The sequence below is a fragment of the Dendrobates tinctorius genome, unplaced genomic scaffold (genome assembly GCF_039654945.1).
Source record: "Dendrobates tinctorius isolate UK_male_01 unplaced genomic scaffold, ASM3965494v1 ptg000223l, whole genome shotgun sequence".
NCBI lineage: Eukaryota > Metazoa > Chordata > Amphibia > Anura > Dendrobatidae > Dendrobates > Dendrobates tinctorius.
In genome coordinates, this window is record NW_027361890.1 from 20,304,922 (window position 1) to 20,332,698 (window position 27,777).

The window sequence follows — 27,777 nt, forward strand, 5'->3', positions numbered from 1 at the left end:
AAAATTACCCCAACACTGTATACAGCTGTACGCTTGTGATACATTACCCATTTACTGCTTTTTATATTCTGGTCTAATGCATTCAGAGCCAGTGAGAGTCTGTTTCTGACTCTGGAAATATATGCGAGATTTACAATGACCCCTACACTGTATAAAGCTGTACGCTTCTGATCCATTACCCTTTTACTGCTTTTTATATTGTGGTGTAATCCATACTTAGCCTGAAAGCGTGTGTCTGCTTACTGAAATAGATTCAGAGATTTAGAATGTTTAAACTATACTATATATACCTGGTATCTGGTGTTACTGTACCCTTTTTCAACTTTTTAAATTATTGTCTAATCCATACTGAGCCTCAGAGCGTCTGTGTCTGCCTCCTGAAATATATATGGATATTTAGAATGTTTAAACTATGCTATATATACCTGGTATCTGGTGTTACTGTACCCTTTCTCAACTTTCTATATTCTTTTTGAATCCATACTGAGCCTAAAAGCGTCTGTGTCTGCCTCCTGAAATATATAGAGAGATTTAGAATGCTTAAATTATACTATATATACCTTGTATCTGGTGATTCTGTGCCCTTTTTCAACTTTTTAAATTATTGTCTAATCCATACTGAGCCTCAGAGCGTCTGTGTCTGCCTCCTGAAATATATACGGAGATTTAGAATGATTAAACTATACTATATATACCTTGTATCTGGTGATTCTGTGCCCTTTTTCAACTTTTTAAATTATTGTCTAATCCATACTGAGCCTCAGAGCATCTGTGTCTGCCTCCTGAAATATATACGGAGATTTAGAATGATTAAACTATACTATATACATACCTTGTATCTGGTGATACTGTACCCTTTTTCAACTTTTTAAATTATTGTCTAATCCATACTGAGCCAATGAGCGTCTGTGTCTGCTTACTGAAATATATACGGAGACTTAGAATGTTTAAACTATACTATACATACCTTGTATCTGGTGATACTGTACTCTTTTTCAACTTTTTAAATTATTGTCTAATCCATACTGAGCCAATGAGCGTCTGTGTCTCCTTCCTGAAATATATACGGAGATTTAGAATGTTTAAACTATACTATATTTACCTTGTATCTGGTGATACTGTACCCTTTTTCAAATTTTTATAGTATTGTCTAATTCATACTGAGCCTCAGAGCGTCTGTGTCTGCTTCCTGAAATATATATGGATATTTAGAATGTTTAAACTATGCTATATATACCTGGTATCTGGTGTTACTGTACCCTTTCTCAACTTTCTATATTCTTTTTGAATCCATACTGAGCCTAAAAGCGTCTGTGTCTGCCTCCTGAAATATATTCAGAGATTTAGAATGTTTAAATTATACTATATATACCTTGTATCTGGTGATTCTGTACCCTTTTTCAACTTTTTAAATTATTGTCTAATCCATACTGAGCCTCAGAGCGTCTGTGTCTGCCTCCTGAAATATATACGGAGATTTAGAATGATTAAACTATACTATATACATACCTTGTATCTGGTGATACTGTACCCTTTTTCAACTTTTTATATTCTTGTCTAATTCATACTGGGCCTGAGAGCATCTGTGTCTGCCTCCTGAAATATATACTAAGATTTAGAATGTTTAAACTATGCTATACATACCTGGTATCTGGTGTTACTGTACCCTTTCTAAACTTTCTATATTCTTTTTGAATCCATACTGAGCCTGAGAGCGTCTGTGTCTGCCTCCCGAAATATATACGGAGATTTAGAATGTTTAAACTACTATATATACCTTGTATCTGGTGATACTGTACCCTTTTTCAACTTTTTAAATTATTGTCTAATCCATACTGAGCCAATGAGCGTCTGTGTCTGCTTACTGAAATATATACGGAGACTTAGAATGTTTAAACTAAACTATACATACCTTGTATCTGGTGATACTGTACTCTTTTTTAACTTTTTAAATTATTGTCTAATCCATACTGAGCCAATGAGCGTCTGTGTCTCCTTCCTGAATTATATACGGAGATTTAGAATGTTTAAACCATACTATATTTACCTTATACCTGGTGATACTGTACCCTTTTTCAAATTTTTATAGTATTGTCTAATTCATACTGAGCCTCAGAGCGTCTGTGTCTGCTTCCTGAAATATATATGGATATTTAGAATGTTTAAACTATGCTATATATACCTGGTATCTGGTGTTACTGTACCCTTTCTCAACTTTCTATATTCTTTTTGAATCCATACTGAGCCTAAAAACGTCTGTGTCTGCCTCCTGAAATATATACAGAGATTTAGAATGTTTAAATTATACTATATATACCTTGTATCTGGTGATTCTGTACCCTTTTTCAACTTTTTAAATTATTGTCTAATCCATACTGAGCCTCAGAGCGTCTGTGTCTGCCTCCTGAAATATATATGGAGATTTAGAATGATTAAACTATACTATATACATACCTTGTATCTGGTGATACTGTACCCTTTTTCAACTTTTTATATTCTTGTCTAATCCATACTGGGCCTGAGAGCATCTGTGTCTGCCTCCTGAAATATATACTAAGATTTAGAATGTTTAAGCTATGCTATACATACCTAGTATCTGGTGTTACTGTACCCTTTCTAAACTTTCTATATTCTTTTTGAATCCATACTGATCCTGAGAGCGTCTGTGTCTGCCTCCCGAAATATATACGGAGATTTAGAATGTTTAAACTACTATATATACCTTGTATCTGGTGATACTGTACCCTTTTTCAACTTTTTAAATTATTGTCTAATCCATACTGAGCCAATGAGCGTCTGTGTCTCCTTCCTGAAATATATATGGGGATTTAGAATGTTTAAACTATACTATATTTACCTTGTATCTGGTGATACTGTACCCTTTTTCAAATTTTTATAGCATTGTCTAATTCATACTGAGCCTCAGAGTGTCTGTGTCTGCTTCCTGAAATATATATGGATATTTAGAATGTTTAAACTATGCTATATATACCTGGTATCTGGTGTTACTGTACCCTTTCTCAACTTTCTATATTCTTTTTGAATCCATACTGAGCCTAAAAGCGTCTGTGTCTGCCTCCTGAAATATATACAGAGATTTAGAATGTTTAAATTATACTATATATACCTTGTATCTGGTGATTCTGTACCCTTTTTCAACTTTTTAAATTATTGTCTAATCCATACTGAGCCTCAGAGCGTCTGTGTCTGCCTCCTGAAATATATACGGAGATTTAGAATGATTAAACTATACTATATATACCTTGTATCTGGTGATACTGTACCCTTTTTCAACTTTTTATATTCTTGTTTAATCCATACTGGGCCTGAGAGCGTCTGTGTCTACCTCCTGAAATATATACTAAGATTTAGAATGTTTAAACTATGCTATATATACCTGGTATTTGGTGTTACTGTTCCCTTTCTAAACTTTCTATATTCTTTTTGAATCCATACTGAGCCTGAGAGCATCTGTGTCTGCCTTCTGAAATATATACAGAGATTTAGAATGTTTAAACTACTATATATACCTTGTATCTGGTAATACTGTACTCTTTTTCAACTTTTTAAATTATTGTCTAATCCATACTGAGCCAATGAGCGTCTGTGTCTCCTTCCTGAAATATATATGGAGATTTAGAATGTTTAAACTATACTATATTTACCTTGTATCTGGTGATACTGTACCCTTTTTCAAATTTTTATAGTATTGTCTAATTCATACTGAGCCTGAGAGTCTGTGTCTGACTCATGAAATAAATGCGCAGATTTACAATTATCCCTAGACTGTATACAGCTGTATGCTTCTGATACAGTACCATATATCTGCTGGTATTTTGGGTCCATTTTCACAAAAATTAGAAAGTATGGTGGAAGAGGCCACGGAAGTGGGCGTTGGGGGCCAGCTGGAACTGATGGTGGTGGTGGTGCATCTGCTGGTAGTGCCAAAAGCAGAATAGCAGCTAAGGCAGGAGGTGTTGAGAATGCAGCATGGTCTGGCTCCGGAAGGCCTGGAAGGCTCCCTTTTCTGGGAGTAGGTACTGTTTTTTTCTTACATTGCCGAAACAGCCTCCAGTTCTATCGCCTCCTCTTCTGAAGTTGCAAAAAATGCCAGCACTGAGTCTTCAGTGCAGGCTTCTGGCCAGGAACAACCCCTTTCCTTGTGTCCTTCACGCCCACCAAAAGTGAAGGATGCAGCAGCCCACACTTCAGATTACTCCATGGACCTCTTTTCACATACCATGCCTGGGTTATCAAGTCAAATCCTGAATTCCCCAGTCCAACATGAATCAGAGATGGAGTGCACTGATGCACAGCCACTGCTAGATGATTCTGCTGGTACATTCACCCACAGCACCACATTCCCCTCGCACTGTACAGAGCCAGAATCTGACCCTGATGAAACTCAGGTGCCCCTTCCTGCATACTATACCACCTTACACAGTGACACAGAGGAAGGTGCAGATGAAAGTGCCGGTTCCCTGAGCAGGTGGGGGGCATACTCATGTGCGACGGCACTGGCATAGGGCCCCTCATAGTACGCAAAAGTGTCTCTGACAGTGGGAGGGCCCACTCGCCATCAGACACACAGGCATACTATGAGGGGCCCTGTGCCACTGCCGTCGCCCACGAGTGGCCCCCCCCTGCTTGCTCAGGGCTACAGCACTTGCAATACTTACCTATCCCTGCTCCACTGCCGTGATGTCTTCCGTGTTTCCTGACAGTGACATTCAGGTCAGAGAGCGCAATGACATCACGTCTATATGCCCTCTGCCTAAACAGTCCAAGTGCAGAGAGCTGGAAGATGGTGATGTTGAGGAGTCCATAGTAGAGCAGTGCCCAGCGAGGAGATGTATTATTTTTTTAAAGGTTGGGAGCAATTTTTGGGGAGCACTAGACACTGGAGAATGAGATATGGGGCCCATCATACACTGGAGCATCATCCATGGGGCCCATCATATACTGGAGCATTCTAAATGGGGAAGATTATATATGGAGCATTATTTGGGCACATCATACACTGGAGCATCATCCATGAGGCACATCATATACTGGAGCATTCCAAATGGGGGACATCAGACACTGGAGCAGCATTTACGGGGCCCTGTTATGATTGAGTCACCGTAGGAGGCAAAAACAGAAATGCTAGCTAAGTCCAGAAAAACAGAGAAGTTGGCAGCTATCGGATTGCAGACCCCTGAACCTATCAACACAACTAGCAGTAGCCGTGGGGGGTTCCTACAATGTCCTAGACCCCTCGATCACAGCCGGAGAATTAAATAGGCCTAAAGAAAGAAAGGGGAAATCTAAACTGCCCCAGAGCAGACCCCAAAGCAATAGGCAGCCCCAACATATAATGACGGTGAAGCAAGATGAAAATACTAACACAGACAGAAAGATAGACAGAGCAAAGAGGGGCCCAAGCTAACTACATAGGAAAGGACAGGAAGGCTGCTGTCTGCAATCCGTGAAAAACCCTATGAAAATAAGAGCCAACAAACTGACAGCGAAAAAGGCCATGAAGACGCTAGGCTTCAAAAAGCTATGTCAGCACTCAGGAATATACTGAAGACAGAGCTACAGGCAAAAGGAGATTCAGCTCACCCCAGCAGGGGATGGCAGAATACTGAAAAGCAAGGAAAACAAAAAACAAAACAAAAAGGCTAACAGCCAAAACAGAAAACTTAGCTTTAGGAGCAGGAATCAGACTGGTGTCCTAGGGGTCCACAGAGAAATCACCCGCAGGGCAGAAGGGCGTCGGCAGCCTTATATCCAGTCTGTGACTCCACTCAGCCAGTCATCCTCATTAGACTCAGGTGCCTGATAATCAGGCTCATTACCTTCCTTCACCAGAATAGGGAGTTCACTAGAATCCAGTGACGAAGGGGAAAATGAACTCACAAAAGTACCTCCCCCTTGAGGAGGAGTCACCGAACCCTCAACCACGCCACCAGGGCGATCAGGGTGAGCCCGATGAAAGGCACGCACCAATCTTTTGGCATGAATATCAGAGGCAGAGACCCAGGAATTATCCTCCTGACCATAACCCTTCCACTTAACCAAATACTGGAGTCTCCGTCTAGCCAGACAGGAATCCAGTATTTTCTCTACCTCATATTCCATGTTACCTTCAACCAATACAGGGTCTGGAGGTGCCACCCCAGGAACAACTGGTTCAACAAACCTCTTCAACAAGGACTTATGGAACACATTATGGATTTTAAATGTGACAGGAAGAGCCAAACGAAAAGAGACCGGATTAATAATCTCCAAAATCTTGTAAGGTCCAATAAATCTAGGCTTAAACTTAGGAGAAGCCACCTTCATAGCAATATTTTTTGATGATAACCACACCATATCACCAATCTTAAACTGGGGACCAATGGTCCTATGTCGATTGGAAAACCGCTGGGCCTTTTCCTGGGAGAGAGATAGCTTATCCACCACTTGGTCCCAGATCTGGTGCATTCTCTCCACCACAGTGTCAACACCTGGGCAGGCAGAAGGCTCCACCTGCCCTGAAGAAAATCGAGGATGAAACCCAAAGTTACAAAAAAAAGGTGACATCAAAGTGGCAGAACTAGCTCTTTTATTTAAAGCAAATTCAGCCAAGGGCAAAAATGAAACCCAATCATCCTGATCAGCGGAAATAAAACATCTCAAATACGACTCCAAGGTCTGGTTTGTTCTCTCTGTCTGCCCATTGGTCTGAGGGTGAAAAGCAGAGGAGAAGGACAACTGAATTCCCAGCTTGGAACAGAAAGTCCTCCAAAATCTAGACACAAACTGAACTCCTCTGTCAGATACAATGTTCTTAGGAATCCCGTGTAAGCGAACCACCTGTTGCAAAAACAGGGGCACCAACTCAGAGGAAGATGGCAACTTAGGGAGTGGTACAAGATGAACCATCTTAGAGAACCTATCACAAATCACCCAAATAACAGTCATTCTTTGAGAGACCGGCATATCAGAGATGAAATCCATTGAAATATGGGTCCATGGCCTCCTGGGGACCGGCAAAGGCATCAACAACCCACTAGAGCGAGAACAAGATTTAGACCGGGAGCACGTCCCACAGTACTGCACAAAATTCCTGACATCATGAGACAAGGTGGGCCACCAAAAAGAGCGACTCACCAGATCTCTAGTACCAAAAATACCTGGATGACCAGCCAATGCAGAGCAATGAACTTCAGACATCACTCTCTTCTTCCACTGGTCAGGAACATACAACTTTCCACTGGGACAACGCTCAGGTTTGTCCTCCTGGAACTCTTGCAGAGCAAGTCTCAAATCAGGCGAGATGGCAGAAAGAATTACCCCTTCGCCTAAGATGGTAGCAGGCTTGGTTACCACAGGAGAATCAGCAAAGAAACTCCTAGAGAGGGCGTCTGCCTTTACATTCTTAGTTCCAGGAAGAAAAGAGACCACAAAATCAAAACGTGTAAAAAACAAGGCCCACCTAGCCTGTCTAGGGTTCAAGCGTTTAGCCGACTCTAGGTAAATCAAATTCTTGTGGTCAGTGAGGACCACAACTTGATGTTTAGCTCCCTCCAACCAATGTCTCCACTCCTCAAATGCCCCTTTCATGGCCAACAGTTCCTGATTCCCCACATCATAGTTACGTTCAGATGGAGAGAACTTTCGGGAAAAGAAAGCACAGGGATTCATTTTAGATGTTACAGGATCCTTTTGGGACAAAACAGCTCCTGCACCAATCTCAGAAGCATCCACCTCTACCTGGAACGGGAGTGAGACATCAGGTTGCCACAAAACGGGGGCAGAGGTAAATCTTCGCTTCAGCTCCTGAAAGGAAGCAACAGCCTCAGGAGACCAATTCAACACATCAGCACCCTTCTTAGTCAGATCAGTCAATGGCTTGGCAATACTAGAAAATTTTGCTATAAATTTCCGATAAAAATTAGCAAAACCCAAAAACTTCTGGAGGGTCTTCAAAGAAGTGGGCTGAACCCAATCATAAATGGCCTGTACCTTGGCCGGGTCCATTTCAATAGTTGACGGAGACAAAATAAATCCCAAAAATGAAATCCTCTGTACTCCAAAAAGGCATTTTGATCCTTTGACATACAGGGAATTCTCCCTCAAGATCCGGAACACAGTCCGATTATGTTCCAAATGAGAATCCCAATCCTTGGAGAAGATCAAAATATCATCCAGGTAAATAATCAAAAATTTATCGACAAAGTCTCGGAAAATATCGTTCATGAAGCACTGGAAGACAGAAGGGGCATTAGTGAGCCCAAAAGGCATCACCAGGTACTCAAAATGTCCCTCCAGAGTATTAAACGCCATCTTTCATTCATCCCCCTGCTTAATGCGGATAAGATTATACGCCCCCCTGAGGTCAAGCTTGGTAAACCAGCAAGCACCTCTAACTCTAGAGAATAGATCCGTAATCAGGGGTAACGGATACTGATATTTAATAGTAATTTTATTGAGGGCACGATAATCAATACAAGGCCTTAAAGAACCATCCTTTTTGGCCACAAAAAAAAAAACCGGCACCTAAGGGTGACGAGGATGGTCTAATATGACCCTTCTCCAACGCCTCCTTAATATAGGACCGCATAGCCTCGTGCTCGGGTACAGATTAGAGTTGAGCGACTTTTGGTTTTTTAGGGTCGAGTTTCGTTTCGTGAAACCCGACTTTTCCAAAAGTCGGGTCGAGCAAGATCGTCCGATTATAGGGAAAAGTCGGGGTCGTCCCGAAACACGAAACCCAATGTAAGTCAATGGGGAATAAAAGTCGGCAGTGAGAGGAAGACAGGAAACACACCTACAGTGCCCATTTGAATGCCAAAAGCATCAATTCTTCTTACTTAAGCTTGTCAACCTTAATTAACTTCATAATACAAGTTACGCACTGAAAAATGGGGGTTATTTGGCTACAGACTGTGGGGGGGGGGGGCTGGCTCCAGGTTTTCATGTGCCCTGGGCGAAAGAGCGCCCCTTTAACACATACCACAACTCATCATGCTCCGATACGGCAGAGAAATAGCGGTATAGTACAATGAAAAATACTTCACTTTTTACATCTCATGACGAGGCCCATCTATTTCTCCATACAGAATCATTGGTCCCATATAATGTTTGAAACAGTATATGATGAGCTCCACATAATGCTACAGTATATGTTGGTCCCCATGGATGAAGCTCCACTGTCTTATGGGCCCAAATAATGCTCCAAACATAATGGGCCCCATTTCTAATGCTCTAGTGTATAATGGGCCCTGTAAATGCTCCTCCAGTGTCTGATGTCCACCTTTGGAATGTTCCAGTGTATGGTGGGCCCCATCTATCATTCTCCAGAGTATAGTGCTCCCCAAAAATTGCTGTCCAAACATTGAAAACAATCAAATAAGTCTCCTCGCTAGGGAATCCCTGTACTTGTCTGGACTCCTCGTCGTCCCCATCTTCCATCTCACTGCACAGTATTTCAACTTTGCAAGTGCTGTGATTCTGAGCAAGCAGGGGGGGGCCCACTCGTTGGCGACGGCACTGGCACAGGGCCCCTGATAGTACGGTGGCGTGTCTGATGGCGGGTGGGCCGAACCTGCACTTTCATCTGCAGCTTCCTCGTTGTCATCGTGTAAGATGGAACTGTATATGGGAAGGGTAACCTGAGTTTCATCAGGGTCAGATTCAGGTCGTGTAGCATGCGAGGGGAATGTAGTGGTCTGGGTCAATGTACCAGCAGATTCATCGAGCAGTGGCTGGGCATCAGTGCACTTGTGTCGCCCCCAGGAGTACGGTCACCACAGTGGCATTACCTTCTTCCTAGGGAGTGTGATGTCATGCTTGGGAGCAACGAATGATCTCTCTAGCAGGTTAACTGATTGGGCGGCGTTATTCCCACGAGTCATGACCCTCCAAACAGCGTTCATGAAGGCAAAGTGTTTGTTTTACGTGGGCAGTATGGTTGCAAAGCTGAACCTTAAAGGAATGTCCAGAAGGGCACCACCAGGAGTGGAGCCTACGGTTAAATTCGACTCCACCTGGGAAACCTCAACCATGCCAGCTACAGAACAGATGCACACATTGCAAGCTTAATTCCGTTAACGAACGAGACTCCGTCATGCCCCGCGGTCCGAGTCCGGCTTACTAGAGGGACACGTGAGGCTCTGGCACATGAGATTGGCCAATAACTGGTGTGTCATGCCCTTACATGTCCGTGGCTGCATGTGCGCTACACTGAAAAGGCCAGCGTTTGTCGCTTACAGGTGCAGATAACCCGCTGAACAACGTTAGTGATGGGGATCACTGATTACAATTATTACCCGCGAACAATGATTTCCCAGTAAGTGCAGGTCAACCGCAGTTCCGGAATTAGGCCTAACCGTCATTCCTGAAAAAATGAAAAACTTACGTGTGCAAACCACAGGTGCTGTAGCTTGCTTAACAGCTCGCCAGCCGTTCTCACGCCCAGTATGGATTACACGTGATTGCACAAAGGTGAGAAAGGGTACCGTATCCCCAGATAACATGTATGGATAGCGTACACATTCAAAATATATGTCTATACATCAGGAGGCAGGCTCAGACGGTGTTAGGCCCAGTATGGATTGCACGTGATTGCACAAAGGTTAGAAAGGGTACCGTATCCCCGGATAACATGTATGGATAGCGTACACATTCAAAATATATGTCTATACATCAGGAGGCAGGCTCAGACGGTGTTAGGCCCAGTATGGATTGCACGTGATTGCACAAAGGTTAGAAAGGGTACCGTATCCCCAGATAACATGTATGGATAGCGTACACATTCAAAATATATGTCTATACATCAGGAGGCAGGCTCAGACGGTGTTAGGCCCAGTATGGATTGCACGTGATTGCACAAAGGTTAGAAAGGGTACCGTTTCCCCGGATAACATGTAAGGATAGCGTACACATTCAAAATATATGTCTATACATCAGGAGGCAGGCTCAGACGGTGTTAGGCCCAGTATGGATTGCACGTGATTGCACAAAGTTTAGAAAGGGTACCGTATCCCCAGATAACATGTATGGATAGCGTACACATTCAAAATATATGTCTATACATCAGGAGGCAGGCTCAGACGGTGTTAGGCCCAGTATGGATTGCATGTGATTGCACAAAGGTAAAGAAAGGGTACCGTATCCCCGGATAACATGTATGGATAGCGTACACATTCAAAATATATGTCTATACATCAGGAGGCAGGCTCAAACGGTGTTAAGCCCAGTATGGATTGCACGTGATTGCACAAAGGTTAGAAAGGGTACCGTATCCCTGGATAACATGTATGGATAGTGTACACATTCAAAATATATGTCTATACATCAGGAGGCAGACTCAGACGGTGTCAGGCACAGTATGGATTTGACGGCCCAGACTACACAGTGGAGGAGCAGGGAGAGGTAAAGATTGCAAATGCTGGGGCCCTGCCCAAGCAAGGGGGGCCCACTCGTGGGCGTCGGTACTGGCACTGGGCCCCTCATAGTACGGCGGTGTGTCTGACGGCGGGTGTGCACCACCACCGTCAGAGACACTTGATTGCACTATGAAGGACCCTGTGCCAGTGCCCGCGCCCAAGAGTCAGCCTACCCACCTGTCCAGGGCAACGGCACTCGCACGGTGTCGTGCGCTAGGTGGTGACCCCGGCCATGGGGGGGGAGGCAGCACAGTTAGGGAGTTTTAGAAAGTGGCATATGTTGATGTTGGACATTCTGCTGATGCAAAAGGTGAAATAGGTCAAGTCCCAGGAAGAGGTGGACCAAAGCAAGCCATTTTTCTGTCACCCTATGTGTCATCAGGGGAAGGTGGGACAAAATCCTTGGAAACCCATGCGTGGTTCATTTTAATGAAGGTTAGATCATCCACATTTTGGGTTGACAGACGGGTCCTTTTTTCTGTCAGGATTGATCCAGCTGCACTGAAGACTCTTTCCGATAGCACACTTGCAGCTGGGCAAGCGAGCTCCTGTAAGGCATATTGTGCCAATTCAGGCCAGGTGTCCAGTTTAGCGGCCCAGTAGTCAAAGGGGAATGACCTGTGTAGGAGAACATCGATATGGGAGGAAAAGTAGTTTGTAACCATAGTTGACAACTGCTGTCTCCTGTCACTTTCCATCGATGCAGTATTACCAGTTGTGTGAGCGGTACTTGAAAAATCAGTCCACAACATTGTCATGAAACCCCTGTCTCCAACGCCACTTCTGCTGTGTGCACCACGAACACCTCTGCCAAGCTGCCCCCGGCCCGTACGGCTCGTGTGAGAACCATCACCGCTGCTGTGTGCTGGGAATGCCTCAAGCAACCGATTTACCAGAGTTGCTTGTTTATTTGCCAATATTAGGTCAAGGTTCTCCTGTGGCATGATGTTTTGTAATTTGCCTTTATAGCGTGGATCCAGGATGCTGGCCAACCAGTAGTCATCATCGTTCATCATTTTGGCAATGCGGGGGTCCCTTTTTAGGTTCTGCAAGGCATAATCTGACATGTGGGCCAATGTTCCCGGTGTCAATGATGCACTGCGAGTGCTGGTTGGAGGAGCACTTTCTGGCAAATCCACATCCCTCCAGTCACGCACAAACCTTGTACCAGACCTTGCTACGCCAACATTTTCACTTGCCCCACGAGATGCATCCTCCCCCCCTAAGTAATCATCCCCATCATCCTCCTCCTCCTCCTCTTCTTCCTCCACCTCGTCCAGGAGAGGTCCCTGAGCAGACAATGGCTGAATGTCATCAAGGATTCCCTCCTCCTCATCAACATTGGCTGCAGAAGCCTGCTGCTTAAGGTGCATCAAAGTTTGCATGAGCAGACGCATAAGTGGGATGCTCATGCTTAGGATGGCGTCGTCTGCACTTACCAGCCGTGTGCATTCCTCAAAACACTGAAGGACTTTACAGAGGTCTTTCAGCTTCGACCACTGCACACCGGTCAACTCCATGTCTGCTCTCAAAGTGCCCGGCCGTGTATCCTCCCACAAATGCATTATGGCCTGCCTCTGCTCGCACAGCCGCTCAACCATGTGCAGGGTGGAGTTCCACCTTGTTGCAATGTCGATAATGAGGCGGTGGTTGGGAAGGTGGAGCAATCGCTGCAGCTTCTGCATACGAACGGAGTGTACAGGCGACCGGCGGATGCGCGCACAGTCTTCGCACCTTCTGGAGCAGGGCTGTTAACTCCGGATAATTTTTGAGGAAGCACTGCACCACCAGGTTCAAGGTGTGAGCCAAGCAAGGTATGTGGCTGAGTTTTGAAAGGGCTATGGCTGCCACAAAATTACGCCCGTTATCACTAACTACCTTGCCTGCCTCAAGATGTACACTGCCCAGCCATGACTCAGTTTGTCGCTGAAAGTACTCGGCAAGCACCTCGGCGGTGTGTCTGTCGCCCAAACACATCATCTGCAACACTGCCTGCTGACGCTTTCCACTAGCTGCTCGATAGGGGGACACCTCGTGTGCAACAGTGGCAGCTGCAGATGGAGTGCTCGTACGACTGCGCTCTGTGGACGAGCTTTCGCTTCTGGAGGAGGAGGAGGAGGAGGAGGGTCGAACGCCTACAGCCAACTGTTTCCTATACCGTGGGCTAGGCAGCACTGTCCCACCACCGCTGTCCCCTGTGGACCCTGCATCCACCACATTAACCCAGTGCGCAGTGATGGACACGTAACGGCCCTGGCCATGCCGACTGGACCATGCATCAGTTGTGAGGTGCACCTTTCCGCTCATTGACTGCTTGAGTGCATGGACAATGCGGTCTTTCACATGATGGTGGAGGGCTGGGATGGCTTTGCGAGAGAAGAAGTGGCGACTGGGTAGGTCATAGCGTGGTACTGCATAGGCCATGAGTTCGCGGAAAGCTGCGCTTTCCACCAACCGAAAGGGCATCATCTCAAACGAGATTAGTTTGGCAATGTGGACGTTCAAACCCAGTGTAAGCGGATGAGAGACTGAGTACTTTCTTGACCTACTCATAGTGTCTGGGAGGGTGAGCTGGACTTGAGAGCTGCATATGGTGGAAGTAGCGGTGGACAGGGCGGACTGAGAGAGGGTTGATGATGGTGATGGAGTTGGTGTTCTTTCTGATAGCCTAGAATCAGTCTTTCGTTGATATAACAGTGGGATTCCCTGACTGCTGTGGCCTTGCAACGACACCTCAACATTTGCTGCTGTGCTAACCGGTGGGCTTACAGTGGGGGAAACAATGTAGCGTTGCTGACTACCTTCGTTGTGATCAGTTGCACATGTGGCACTTGAGGTTTGGTGTTGTGTCCACGCTTGCAAGTGCATGCTGGTTAAATGTCTAAGCATGCAACTGGTATTCAAATTTTTCAGATTTTTCCCTCGGCTAAAGGTCTTTGCGCACTTCTTACAGATAACCTTGGCCTGATCATGAGGATTTTGTTCAAAAAAGTGCCACACTGCACTCTTCCTACTTTGGCAGACATTTTGCGGCCTAGCACACTGTGATCTTTTGACCCTCAACAAGCTGTCCAGCAACACTTTTGATGTTTGGAACCTGTCTTTGGAGTGCTCCGGGCCTGCCAGATAACAGCTGTTGCGATGTCGATGTCTGCTGTGGATGCTCCTCATCTGAGCTATTGGAAGCAGCACCCTCTTCCCCCAATGGATGCCAATCTGGGTCAACAACTGGGTCATCCATCACCTCCTCTTCAATGTCATGTGCACCTTCCTCTGTGTCACCGTGTATGGTGGTATAGTGTGCGGGAAGGGGCACCTGAGTCTCATCAGGGTCAGAATCTGGCTCTGTACACTGCGAGGACAATGTAGTGCTCTGAGTGAATGTACCAGCAGAATCATCCATCAGTGGCTGTGCATCAGTGCACTACATGTCAGATTCATCTTGGCCTGGGTAATTCACCATTTCACTTGATAATCCAGGCATGGTATGTGAAAACAGCTCCATGGAGTAATCAGTAGTATGGCCTGCGTCATCCTTCAATCTTGGTTGGGGTGAAGGACACAAGGAAAGGTGTGGTTCATGAACATGAGACTCCAATGATGACTCAGTGCTTTTACTTTTTACAACTGAAGAAGAGGAGGCGATAGAGCTGGAGGCTGAGTCAGCAATGTAAGACAAAACTTTTTCCTGATGCTCTGGCTTTAAAAGCAGTTTGCCAACTCCTAGAAAACTAAGCGTTCGAGGCCTTATGTAGCCAGACGATGACGCAGGCTCAACACCTCCTGCATTCGGTCCTATTTTGCTCTTGCCACTACCATCAGATCCACCACCAATACCATCATTACCAGCTGCCAACCCCCGCCCAATTCCACGGCCACTTCCACCAGCCTTGCTCATTTTTGGTAGAAATGTAGACAAAATCCAACAAACTATATAGTAATGTAAAACAAGGTACAAGGTGTCTATAGGACAGGGGAGATTTTTAATTTCTGCAGACACTTGTGGACACTGGACACTTTTGGATTGTGTGAGGCCCACTGAATATCTGAGCGCTCTGTCACAGGCTCGATGGCACAGCTGTGACCAAAGTGACTAGAGGATAAGGAAGATTTTGAATTTCTGCACACACTTGTGGACACTGGACACTTTTGGATTGTGTGAGGCCCACTGAATATCTGAGCGCTCTGTCACAGGCTCGATGGCACAGCTGTGACCAAAGTGACTAGAGGATAAGGGAGATTTTGAATTTCTGCACACACTTGTGGACACTGGACACTTTTGGATTGTGTGAGGCCCACTGAATATCTGAGCGCTCTGTCACAGGCTCGATGGCACAGCTGTGACAAAAGTGACTAGAGGATAAGGGAGATTTTGAATTTCTGCACACACTTGTGGACACTGGACACTTTTGGATTGTGTGAGGCCCACTGATATCTGAGCGCTATGTCACAGGCTCGATGGCACAGCTGTGACAAAAGTGACTAGAGTATAAGTGAGATTTTGAATTTCAGCAGACACTTGTGGACACTGGACACTTTTGGATTGTGTGAGGCCCAATGAATATCTGAGCGCTATGTGACAGGCTCGATGGCACAGTTGTGACAAAAGTGACGAGAGGATAAGGGAGATTTTGAATTTCTGCAGACACTTGTGGACACTGGACACTTTTGGATTGTGTGAGGCCCACTGATATCTGAGCGCTATGTCACAGGCTCGATGGCACAGCTGTGACCAAAGTGACTAGAGGATAAGGGAGATTTTGAATTTCAGCGGACACTTGTGGACACTGGACACTTTTGGATTGTGTGAGGCCCACTGATATCTGAGCGCTATGTCACAGGCTCGATGGCACAGCTGTGACAAAAGTGACTAGAGGATAAGGGAGATTTTGAATTTCAGCAGACACTTGTGGACACTGGACACTTTTGGATTGTGTGAGGCCCACTGATATCTGAGCGCTATGTCACAAGCTCGATGGCAGAGCTGTGACAAAAGTGACTAGAGGATAAGGGAGATTTTGAATTTCAGCAGACACTTGTGGACACTTTTGGATTGTGTGAGGCCCAATGAATATCTGAGCGCTATGTGACAGGCTCGATGGCACAGCTGTGACAAAAGTGACGAGAGGATAAGGGAGATTTTGAATTTCAGCAGACACTTGTGGACACTGGACACTTTTGGATTGTGTGAGGCCCACTGATATCTGAGCGCTATGTCACAGGCTCGATGGCACAGCTGTGACAAAAGTGACTAGAGGATAAGGGAGATTTTGAATTTCAGCAGACACTTGTGGACACTGGACACTTTTGGATTGTGTGAGGCCCAATGAATATCTGAGCGCTATGTGACAGGCTCGATGGCACAGCTGTGACAAAAGTGACGAGAGGATAAGGGAGATTTTGAATTTCTGCAGACACTTGTGGACACTGGACACTTTTGGATTGTGTGAGGCCCACTGATATCTGAGCGCTATGTCACAGGCTCGATGGCACAGCTGTGACAAAAGTGACTAGAGGATAAGGGAGATTTTGAATTTCAGCAGACACTTGTGGACACTGGACACTTTTGGATTGTGTGAGGCCCACTGATATCTGAGCGCTATGTCACAGGCTCGATGGCACAGCTGTGACAAAAGTGACTAGAGGATAAGGGAGATTTTGAATTTCAGCAGACACTTGTGGACACTGGACACTTTTGGATTGTGTGAGGCCCAATGAATATCTGAGCGCTATGTGACAGGCTCGATGGCACAGCTGTGACAAAAGTGACGAGAGGATAAGGGAGATTTTGAATTTCTGCAGACACTTGTGGACACTGGACACTTTTGGATTGTGTGAGGCCCACTGATATCTGAGCGCTATGTCACAGGCTCGATGGCACAGCTGTGACAAAAGTGACTAGAGGGTAAGGGAGATTTTGAATTTCAGCAGACACTTGTGGACACTGGACACTTTTGGATTGTGTGAGGCCCAATGAATATCTGAGCGCTATGTGACAGGCTCGATGGCACAGCTGTGACAAAAGTGACAAGAGGATAAGGGAGATTTTGAATTTCTGCAGACTCTTGTGGACACTGGACACTTTTGGATTGTGTGAGGCCCACTGATATCTGAGCGCTATGTTACAGGCTCGATGGCACAGCTGTGACAAAAGTGACTAGAGGATAAGGGAGATTTTGAATTTCAGCAGACACTTGTGGACACTGGACACTTTTGGATTGTGTGAGGCCCAATGAATATCTGAGCGCTATGTGACAGGCTCGATGGCACAGCTGTGACCAAAGTGACTAGAGGATAAGTGAGATTTTGAATTTCTGCAGACACTTGTGGACACTGGACACTTTTGGATTGTGTGAGGCCCAATGAATATCTGAGCGCTATGTGACAGGCTCGATGGCACAGCTGTGACAAAAGTGACGAGAGGATAAGGGAGATTTTGAATTTCTGCAGACACTTGTGGACACTGGACACTTTTGGATTGTGTGAGGCCCACTGATATCTGAGCGCTATGTCACAGGCTCGATGGCACAGCTGTGACAAAAGTGACTAGAGGATAAGGGAGATTTTGAATTTCAGCAGACACTTGTGGCAGTGGCATAGCAACTGTTTGTGGCGCCCGGGGCGGTCGAAAAATTTGCCGCCCCTTTGGTCGTTGATAATTCGGAAGCATCCGAAGAGCCCACACTACACTCAAAGATCTAATTTTTAGTCTGCTACTAACTCTGCTATTATTTCTAAATTTCTAGACTTTCAACTTCTTGCAGTTCTCTATATGTATGTATTAGCTTGATGATGCTGGATGAAGACCTAATGGCTTTTTTTAATACTAATTTTTAATAATGTGACAGAAAAAAAAACAGAAAGTACAAATTATTTTGGCGGACAGGGGGCGGACACTGACAGCTTGGGGTCCCTGTGCAAGAAATGTGTCCGGGCCCCCCTCCTTTTATGGCGTCAAAGCTACGTGTGTGTATATATACATATATATATAGATTATTGATGTTATATAGCCACACACACACATACAGGTATATATTACATAGTCTCCTTTATTATGTATATCCCAATCCCCCACACCCCTCATTGTCCTCCTCCCCTCGCATCCCATTATTGTCCTCTCCCCCACCTCCATCATTTTCTTCTCCACCACTATCTTTGCTTTCTCCCCCACCACTCCCATCATTGCCCATTCCACCACCTCCATCATTTCCTCCTCCTCCACCACCCCCATTTATTGCCCTTTCCACCACCACCATCATTGCATTCTCACCCACAACCCCATCATTGCCCTCTCGACCATCACCCCATCATTGTCTTCTCCCCATCACTGCCTTCTCCATCACCCCATCACTGCCTTCTCCCCATCACTCCCATCATTGCCTGCTCCATCACCCCATCACTCCCATCATTGTCTGCTCCATCACCCCATCATTGCCTGCTCCATCACCCCCATCATTGCCTGCTCCATCACGCCATCACTCCCATCATTGCCTTCTCCATCACCCCATCACTGCCTTCTCCATCACCCCATCACTGCCTTCTCCATCACCCCCATCATTGCATGCTCCATCACCCCATCACTCCCATCATTGCCTTCTCCATCACCCCATCACTGCCTTCTCCATCACCCCATCACTGCCTTCTCCATCACCCCATCACTGCCTGCTCCATCACCCCCATCATTGCCTGCTCCATCACCCCATCACTCCCATCATTGTCTGCTCCATCACCCCATCACTGCCTGCTCCATCACTCCCATAATTGTCTGCTCCATCACCCCATCATTGCCTGCTCCATCACCCCCATCACTCCCCTCACTGCCTGCTCCATCACCCCATCATTGTCTGCTCCATCACCCCATCACTGCCTGCTCCATCACCCCATCATTGCCTGCTCCATCACCCCATCACTGCCTTCTAGACCAACACTCCCATCACTGCCTGCTCCATCATACACACAGACATACACACAGACATACACACACAGAGACATACATACATACATACACACATACATACACACAAGACACCACCTCTCTCCTCTCACCTGTCCGCAGCATCGCCAGCGCTTCCTCCCTCACACAGCAGCGGCCGCTGAATGATGACGTCATTCAGCGGCGCTCCTCTGTGTGAAACAGGAAGCGCGGCCTCCGGGCAGGAAGCAGGACGGACCCTTGCCGCTCCGTTCCTGCTATTCACTCTTGCAGGCAGCGGAGCTGCCGTGATCGCATCGCTCCCTGCCCGCCGCTGCACTGCACTGCAGGGTGGAATTGCTGCTGCCGCGCCGCCCCCACACACATGCCGCCTGGGGCGGACCGCCCCCCCCGCCCCCCCACGCTACGCCAGTGACTTGTGGACACTGGACACTTTTGGATTGTGTGAGGCCCACTGATATCTGAGCGCTATGTCACAGGCTCGATGGCACAGCTGTGACAAAAGTGACTAGAGGATAAGGGAGATTTTGAATTTCAGCAGACACTTGTGGACACTGGACACTTTTGGATTGTGTGAGGCCCACTGAATATCTGAGCGCTCTGTCACGGGCTCGATGGCACAGCTGTGACCAAAGTGACTAGAGGATAAGGGAGATTTTGAATTTCTGCACACACTTGTGAACACTGGACACTTATGGATTGTGTGAGGCCCACTGAATATCACAGCGCTATGTCACAGGCAGAAATTGGCTAGTGTATCACAAACTACAAGGTGTATGTAGAATTGGGCAGAATAGGAATCTCCCTAGAGTGCAGGTCTGTAAGAACGGAACATGTCCTTGTTTTATTCTCACAGAGTGACACACTGATAGCTTCACTGTGGCTGTGATAACAGCCGTTACACGGTACTGTGTGAGGAGCGTACACCGCTGTATGGTGTGAAAAAATGCACGCTCAGTACCTCAGCAGGACAAAAAAAAAAAATTGGGATTGCTTTTAAAAAAGCACTTTGCGGAGCAGTGGGTAAACAGCAATGCAGGAATGTCAGGAAGCCTTAGAAGGCAGCCCAACAACCAACACCACTGATACACCACTATATAGCCTCCCCTTGCACTGCACACACAGTGACTGATGTGTTGTACAGGCAAAATCGCTAGCAGCAGAAGCAGTTTTTTTTTCTTCTCAGCAGGACAAAAAAAAAATTGGGATTGCTTTTAAAAAAGCAGTTTGCGGAGCAGTGGGTAAACAGCAATGCAGGAATGTCAGGAAGCCTTAGAAGGCAGCCCAACAACCAACACCACTGATACACCACTATATAGCCTCCCCTTGCACTGCACACACAGTGACTGGTGTGTTGTACAGGCAAAATCGCTAGCAGCAGAAGCAGTTTTTTTTTCTTCTCAGCAGGACAAAAAAAAAAAATTGGGATTGCTTTTAAAAAAGCAGTTTGCGGAGAAGTGGGTAAACAGCAATGCAGGAATGTCAGGAAGCCTTAGAAGGCAGCCCAACAACCAACACCACTGATACACCACTATATAGCCTCCCCTTGCACTGCACACACAGTGACTGGTGTGTTGTACAGGCAAAATCGCTATCAGCAGAAGCAGTTTTTGGTGTCTTCTTCCCTGCCTAACGCTCTCCCTACAAAATCAGCAGCAGCAGCAGCTCTCCCTATTCTGAGATCAGCATGAGTAACATGGCGGTCGGCGTGCACGCCCTTTTATACCCCCTGTGACGCCCCCCAAAGCAAGCCAATCACTTGCATGCCCTTCTGAAAGATGGTGGTGACCCGTGCCTATGTCATCACGTTGCCCACAGTGTCCGTGGATCCTGATTGGCTGAAAAAGAGCGCAAAACAAACTTTTGAAATGCGACTTTGGCGTGTAAGTCGCCGACCTCGTGGCCGACCTCATCCTAGGGTCGGGTTTCGTTTCATGAAACCCGACTTTGCCAAAAGTCGGCGACTTTTGACATTTTTCGACCCGTTTCGCTCAACTCTAGTACAGATAAATTGAAGAGCTGACCCTTGGGAAATTTACACCCCGGGCTTAGTTCAATTGCACAGTCATAACTCCTATGAGGAGGCAAGGACGCAGACTCATTCTCACTAAATACATCATAAAAGTCCGCCAAATAGTCAGGAACATCATGCGACTGAGGAGAGGTGGAAAAAACCGGAGCCTCACTAAAGGCACACCGACAACCCCAACTCACCACAGACACAGATTTCCAATCCAAATCTGGATTATGAATTTGCAACCAGGGAAACCCCAGAACAACGGCATCATGCAGACCATGCAATACCAAAAATCTGCAATTTTCTTGATGGTCTGGGGCGACCCGCATGACCACCTGGGTCCAAAACTGAGGTTTATTTTTAGCCAAAGGAGTAGCATCAATCCCCCTCAAAGGGATAGGCGTCTGCAGAGGTGTCATCGGAAATCCACAACGTTTAGCAAAATCCAAGTCCATTAGGTTTAGCGCTGCTCCCGAATCCACAAAAGCCTTGGCGGAAAATGTGGACAGGGAGCAGATCAGAGTTATTGCCAGAAGAAACTTAGGTTGAACACCACCAACAGAAAACGTGTGTGCAAAGCGTTTCTCTCGTTTAGGACAAACAGAAATAATATGCGAGGCATCTCCACAGAAAAAACACAGCTTATTACGCCTTCTGAACTCCTGACGTTGCGCCTTAGACAATACTCTATCACATTGCATAGGTTCAGATGTCTGTTCAACCGGTGGCAACACCTCTCGTGCAATCCTGCGTTCACGTAAACGCCGATCAACCTGAATGGCTAATGACATAGAATCGTCCAGACCAGAGGGAACAGGAAATCCCACCATGGTATCTTTTACGGCTTCTGACAAACCCTTCCGAAAGAGAGCAGCCAAGGCATGATCATTCCAGGTAGTAAGGACCGCCCACTTTCGGAACTTTTGACAGTACAATTCTGCAGAATCTCGACCCTGGTTCAATGCCAACAGGGTCTTTTCAGCCTGATCAATATCATTAGGTTCGTCATACAACAACCCCAAAGCTTGAAAGAATGCGTTCACATTAGTCAGAATAGGATCATCTGGTTTCAAAGAAAACGCCCAATCCTGGGGATCGCCAGGCAGCAAAGAGATGACAATTTTAACCTGCTGCGCGGAGCTCCCTGACGAGTTAGGCTTCAAGGCAAAAAATAATTTACAATTATTTTTGAAACTCAAAAATTTAGATCGATCCCCAAAAAATACATCAGGTGTAGGGATCTTTGGTTCAACAGCATGCGAACGAGCAAGGTAGGCGGAAATTCCCCGCACTTCTGCAGCGAGCTGCTCCACATGATCAGACAATTGCTTTATCTCCATTGAGAGAAAAAAAAATTCCCCCTACGGCCTCAGAGATATAGAGGAAAGAATAAACACACACCTTTTTTTTTTTTTTTTTTAACACAATTCTTTCCTGCAATTGAGTACCCTAGGATCTGCGGTATGGCGGGTGATTCTGTTATGATTGAGTCACCGTAGGAGGCAAAAACAGAAATGCTAGCTAAGTCCAGAAAAACAGAGAAGTTGGCAGCTATCGGATTGCAGACCCCTGAACCTATCAACACAACTAGCAGTAGCCGTGGGGGGTTCCTACGATGTCCTAGACCCCTCGATCACAGCCGGAGAATTAAATAGGCCTAAAGAAAGAAAGGGGAAATCTAAACTGCCCCAGAGCAGACCCCAAAGCAATAGGCAGCCCCCAACATATAATGACGGTGAAGCAAGATGAAAATACTAACACAGACAGAAAGATAGACAGAGCAAAGAGGGGCCCAAGCTAACTACATAGGAAAGGACAGGAAGGCTGCTGTCTGCAATCCGTGAAAAACCCTATGAAAATAAGAGCCAACAAACTGACAGTGAAAAAGGCCCTGAAGACGCTAGGCTTCAAAAAGCTATGTCAGCACTCAGGAATATACTGAAGACAGAGCTACAGGCAAAAGGAGATTCAGCTCACCCCAGCAGGGGATGGCAGAATACTGAAAAGCAAGGAAAACAAAAAACAAAACAAAAAGGCTAACAGCCAAAACAGAAAACTTAGCTTTAGGAGCAGGAATCAGACTGGTGTCCTAGGGGTCCACAGAGAAATCACCCGCAGGGCATAAGGGCGTCGGCATCCTTATATCCAGTCTGTGACTCCACTCAGCCAGTCATCCTCATTAGACTCAGGTGCCTGATAATCAGGCTCATTACCTTCCTTCACCAGAATAGGGAGTTCACTAGAATCCAGTGACGAAGGGGAAAATGAACTCACAACAGGGCCCATTATACACTGGAGCATTAGAAATGGGGCCCATTATATATGGAGCATTATTTGGGCCCATAATACACTGGAGCATCATCCATGAGGCCCATCATATACTGGAGCATTCCAAATGGGGGACATCAGACACTGGAGCAGCATTTACGGGGCCCATTGTACACTGGAGCATTAGAAATGGGGTCCATTATATATGGAGCATTATTTGGGCCCATCATACACTGGAGCATCATCCATGAGACCCATCATATACTAGAGCATTCAAAATGGGGGACATCAGACACTGGAGCAGCATTTAAGGGGCCCATTGTACACTGGAGCATTAGAAATGGGGTCCATTATATATGGAGCTTCATTTGGGCCCATCATACAATGGAGCATTATCCATGAGGCCCATCATATACTAGAGCATTCCAAATGGGGGACATCAGACACTGGAGCAGCATTTACGGGGCACATTATACACTGGAGGATTAGAAATGGGGCCCATTATATCTGGAGCATTATTTGGGCCCATAACACAATGGAGCATCATCCATGGGGCCCATCATATACTGGAGCATTCTAAATGGGGAAGATTATATATGGAGCATTATTTGGGCCCATCATACACTGGAGCATCATCCATGAGGCACATCATATACTGGAGCATTCCAAATGGGGACATCAGACACTGGAGCAGCATTTACGGGGCCCATTATACACTGGAGCATTAGAAATGGGGCCCATTATATATGGAGCATTATTTGGGCCCATAAGACACTGGAGCATCATCCATGAGGCCCATCATATACTGGAGCATTCCAAATGAGGGACATCAGACACGGGATCAGCATTTAAGGAGCATATACTGTAGCATTATGTGGAGCTCATCATATACTGTATGGAACATTATATGGGACCAATTATTCTGTATGGAGAAATATATGGGGCTCATTATTCTGTATAGCGCACTGTGGTGGCTATAATACTGTATGGAGTAATATACTGTCTGTTTTTTGAGCTATTGGAGAATTTAAAATAGATATCAGTCATGTCATGTAAGAAGTGAAGTATTTTTCATTGTAGTATACCAATATTTCTCTGCCGTATCGGAGCATCATGAATTGTGGTATGTGTTAAAGGGGCCCACTGACACTCTTTGGCCCGGGGCACACGAAAACCTGGAGCCAGTCCTACCCCCCACAACTTTAGCCAAATTAACCCCAGTTTTCAATGCGTAACTATTATTATAAAGTAAATTAAGGTTGACAAGCTTAAGCAATAAAAATTGATGTTGTTGGCATTGAAATGGGCACTGTAGGTGTATTTACTGTCCTCCACTCCCTGTCGACTTTGCTTCCCCATTGACTTGCATTGGGTTTCGTGTTTCAGTCGGACCCCCGACTTTTCCCTATAGTCGGCCGATTTCTTTCTACTCGACTTTTGAGAAAGTCGGGTTTTATGAAACCCGACTCTACCCTAAAAAAGGCAAAGTCGCTCATCTATACTAATCACAGATCTTCTGTGCATGTAGGCTTGCGCAAATCCTTCTGTCTCTTCCTGAAATCCCAGACAGACTTGTAAAGTTGACATCAGGGCTCTGTGGGGGCCATATAATCAGTTACAGGATTTCTTGTTTTCTTTATGCTGAAGAAAAATCTTAATGATATTGGCTGGATGTTTGGGGTCTTTGTTCTACTGCAGAATATATTTAGAGCCAGTCAGACACTTCCCTGATGGTATAACATGATGGATAAGTATCTGCCCATATTTCTCAGCATTGAGGACACCATTAATCTGGAAAAAAAAAATTCCAGCTCCATTTGCTGAAATGCCTCCCAAAACTTCCATCATTCACACTCATTATTGTTCCACTCTCCAGCCGATCAAAAACAAAGTGCCTTCTGTTACAGCCAAATATTTTACATAATTCCAGAGCACCTGCTGCCATTTTTTAGCACTCCAGTTCTTATGTTTCGTGCATAGTTGAGTCTTTTGTTTTGTTTTCATGATGAAGCTTTGGCTTTCTTGCTAGATGTTTCCGAGAAGTAGGTGAGGGTAGTTGGATCACATGGGTTGTTGCCAGTTCTGAGCTGATGACCTGCTGAACATCTTTCGATTTTGAAAGGAAGTTACAGTAGCATGAAATGTCTTTCTTCTGCTACACTAAGTTTCCTTGGTCGACCACTGCATCTACTGTCTTCAATGTCGCCCATTTCTTGTTGACTTCAATGCTGAGAAATATAATTATCCATCATGCAATACTAAAATTGAAGCATCTTATTGGCTCCTAATTTAAAAAAATACCCAGGATAGAAACATAAAAAGCCAATACCATGCAGTAAATTAACAAACAGCAATAATGTATGAAAATAATATAGCATACTTAGTTAACAAAAATTTAATTAAAAAAGTGCAAAAACCATCCCACCACTTCACGGTGACCCTAACTGGGGTGGTCCAAATCTCAAATATTATAATCTTGCTGTTTGTCAAGTGACATGCATGTTAAAGGATAAAGGCTGAGGACTGAACCCGGTTAGTAGACACAGAGCCATGGGGAACCACATGAATATAATGCCCAGCTCAAACTAAAGGCCCCGTCACACACAGCGATATTGCCAGCGAGATCGCTGATTTTGTGACACCACAGCGATCTCGCCAGCGACATCGCTGTGTGTGACATGGATCAGCGACTGCCCCACCTGCCGGGTATCGCTGATCATGCAGGATCATCCTGGGCCATTTTTTGATCGTTGGTCTCCCGCTGGCCAGCGCGTATCGCTGTGTGTGGCAGCGAGAGACCAGCGATCAGCGACGCTGCACACTGGTTTCCAATGTAAACAGCGGGTATCTAGGAGCCGCGCAGCTCTTAGATACCCACTGTTTACTTTGGAAACCAGCTTGCTCGCTGGTCCTGATCGCTGGAGGTCTTGTCTATGTGACAGCTCACCAGCGATCAGCTAACTATGTCCCAGCGATCCCATCCATGTCGGATCGTTGGTGGGATCGCTGGGACATTGATACGTGTAACGGGGCCCTAAGGCCATACCTTTATATGCAGAGTTCACACAAACTGAAAAAAAACTAAAGACTAGTGTTGAGCGATACCGTCCGATACTTAAAAGTATCGGATCGGAATGGATCGGCCGATCTTAAAAAAATATTGGGTATCGCCGATTCCGATACCGGAAGTCCCATTCAAGTCTATGGGACTTCCGGTATCGGAATAAGAAAAACCCTATTTTTGCCTTGTACAGCCTCTCTGGGGTCTGTATGGGCCTTTCGGGGGGCTGTGCCGGCCTGCTGGGGGTCTGTGCCGACTGCCCGGGGGTCTGTGCAGGCTCCGGGGGTCTGTGCCGACTGCCCGGGGGTCTGTGCGGCCTGCCGGGGGGCTGTGCCAGCCTGCCGGTGGTCTGTGCAGGCTCCGGTGGTCTGTGCAGGCATCGTCCGATGGGACTACAAGTCCCATCGGGCGATGCCTGCTACCATGACAGTGATTGACACATTAGCCAATGATGGGACAGTAGTAGTCCCATCATCCGGCTAATGTGTTGAATGTAAAAAAAAAAAAAAATACATGCTACATACATAATACATGCTACATACATACTACATACATAATACATATATACTACATGTATGCAACATACATACAACATATATACTACATGCATGCAACATGCATACTACATATATACTACATATATACTACATGTAACATACATACTACATATATACTACATGCTACATACATGCAACATACATACTACATAATCTCACTTTATGCCATTGCTGTGTGAGAAAGTTCCCACGCAGCTTTTGCCATAAAGTGAGACTAGGGACTTTTTTTTTTCAGTGGTGGAGGAATACAGTGCGGAAGGATACCTACCTTCCGTCATTGTATTCCTGGAGCTGGTAGAGAACGGTAGCATCAGCTGATGCTGCTGTTCTTCACTCAAGATCGACGTGGGACCCTCGTGGACTTCTGCGGATCGGGGTAAGTATATTGCTGTTTTTTTATTTTGATATTTATTCCTCAGGCGACAATGGCTTCGGGGATCAAAGTGACAAGTGACGATGAGTATGTACTCTATGTTATATGTACTGTATGTCTATATGTATGTATTGTATGTAGTATATATGTA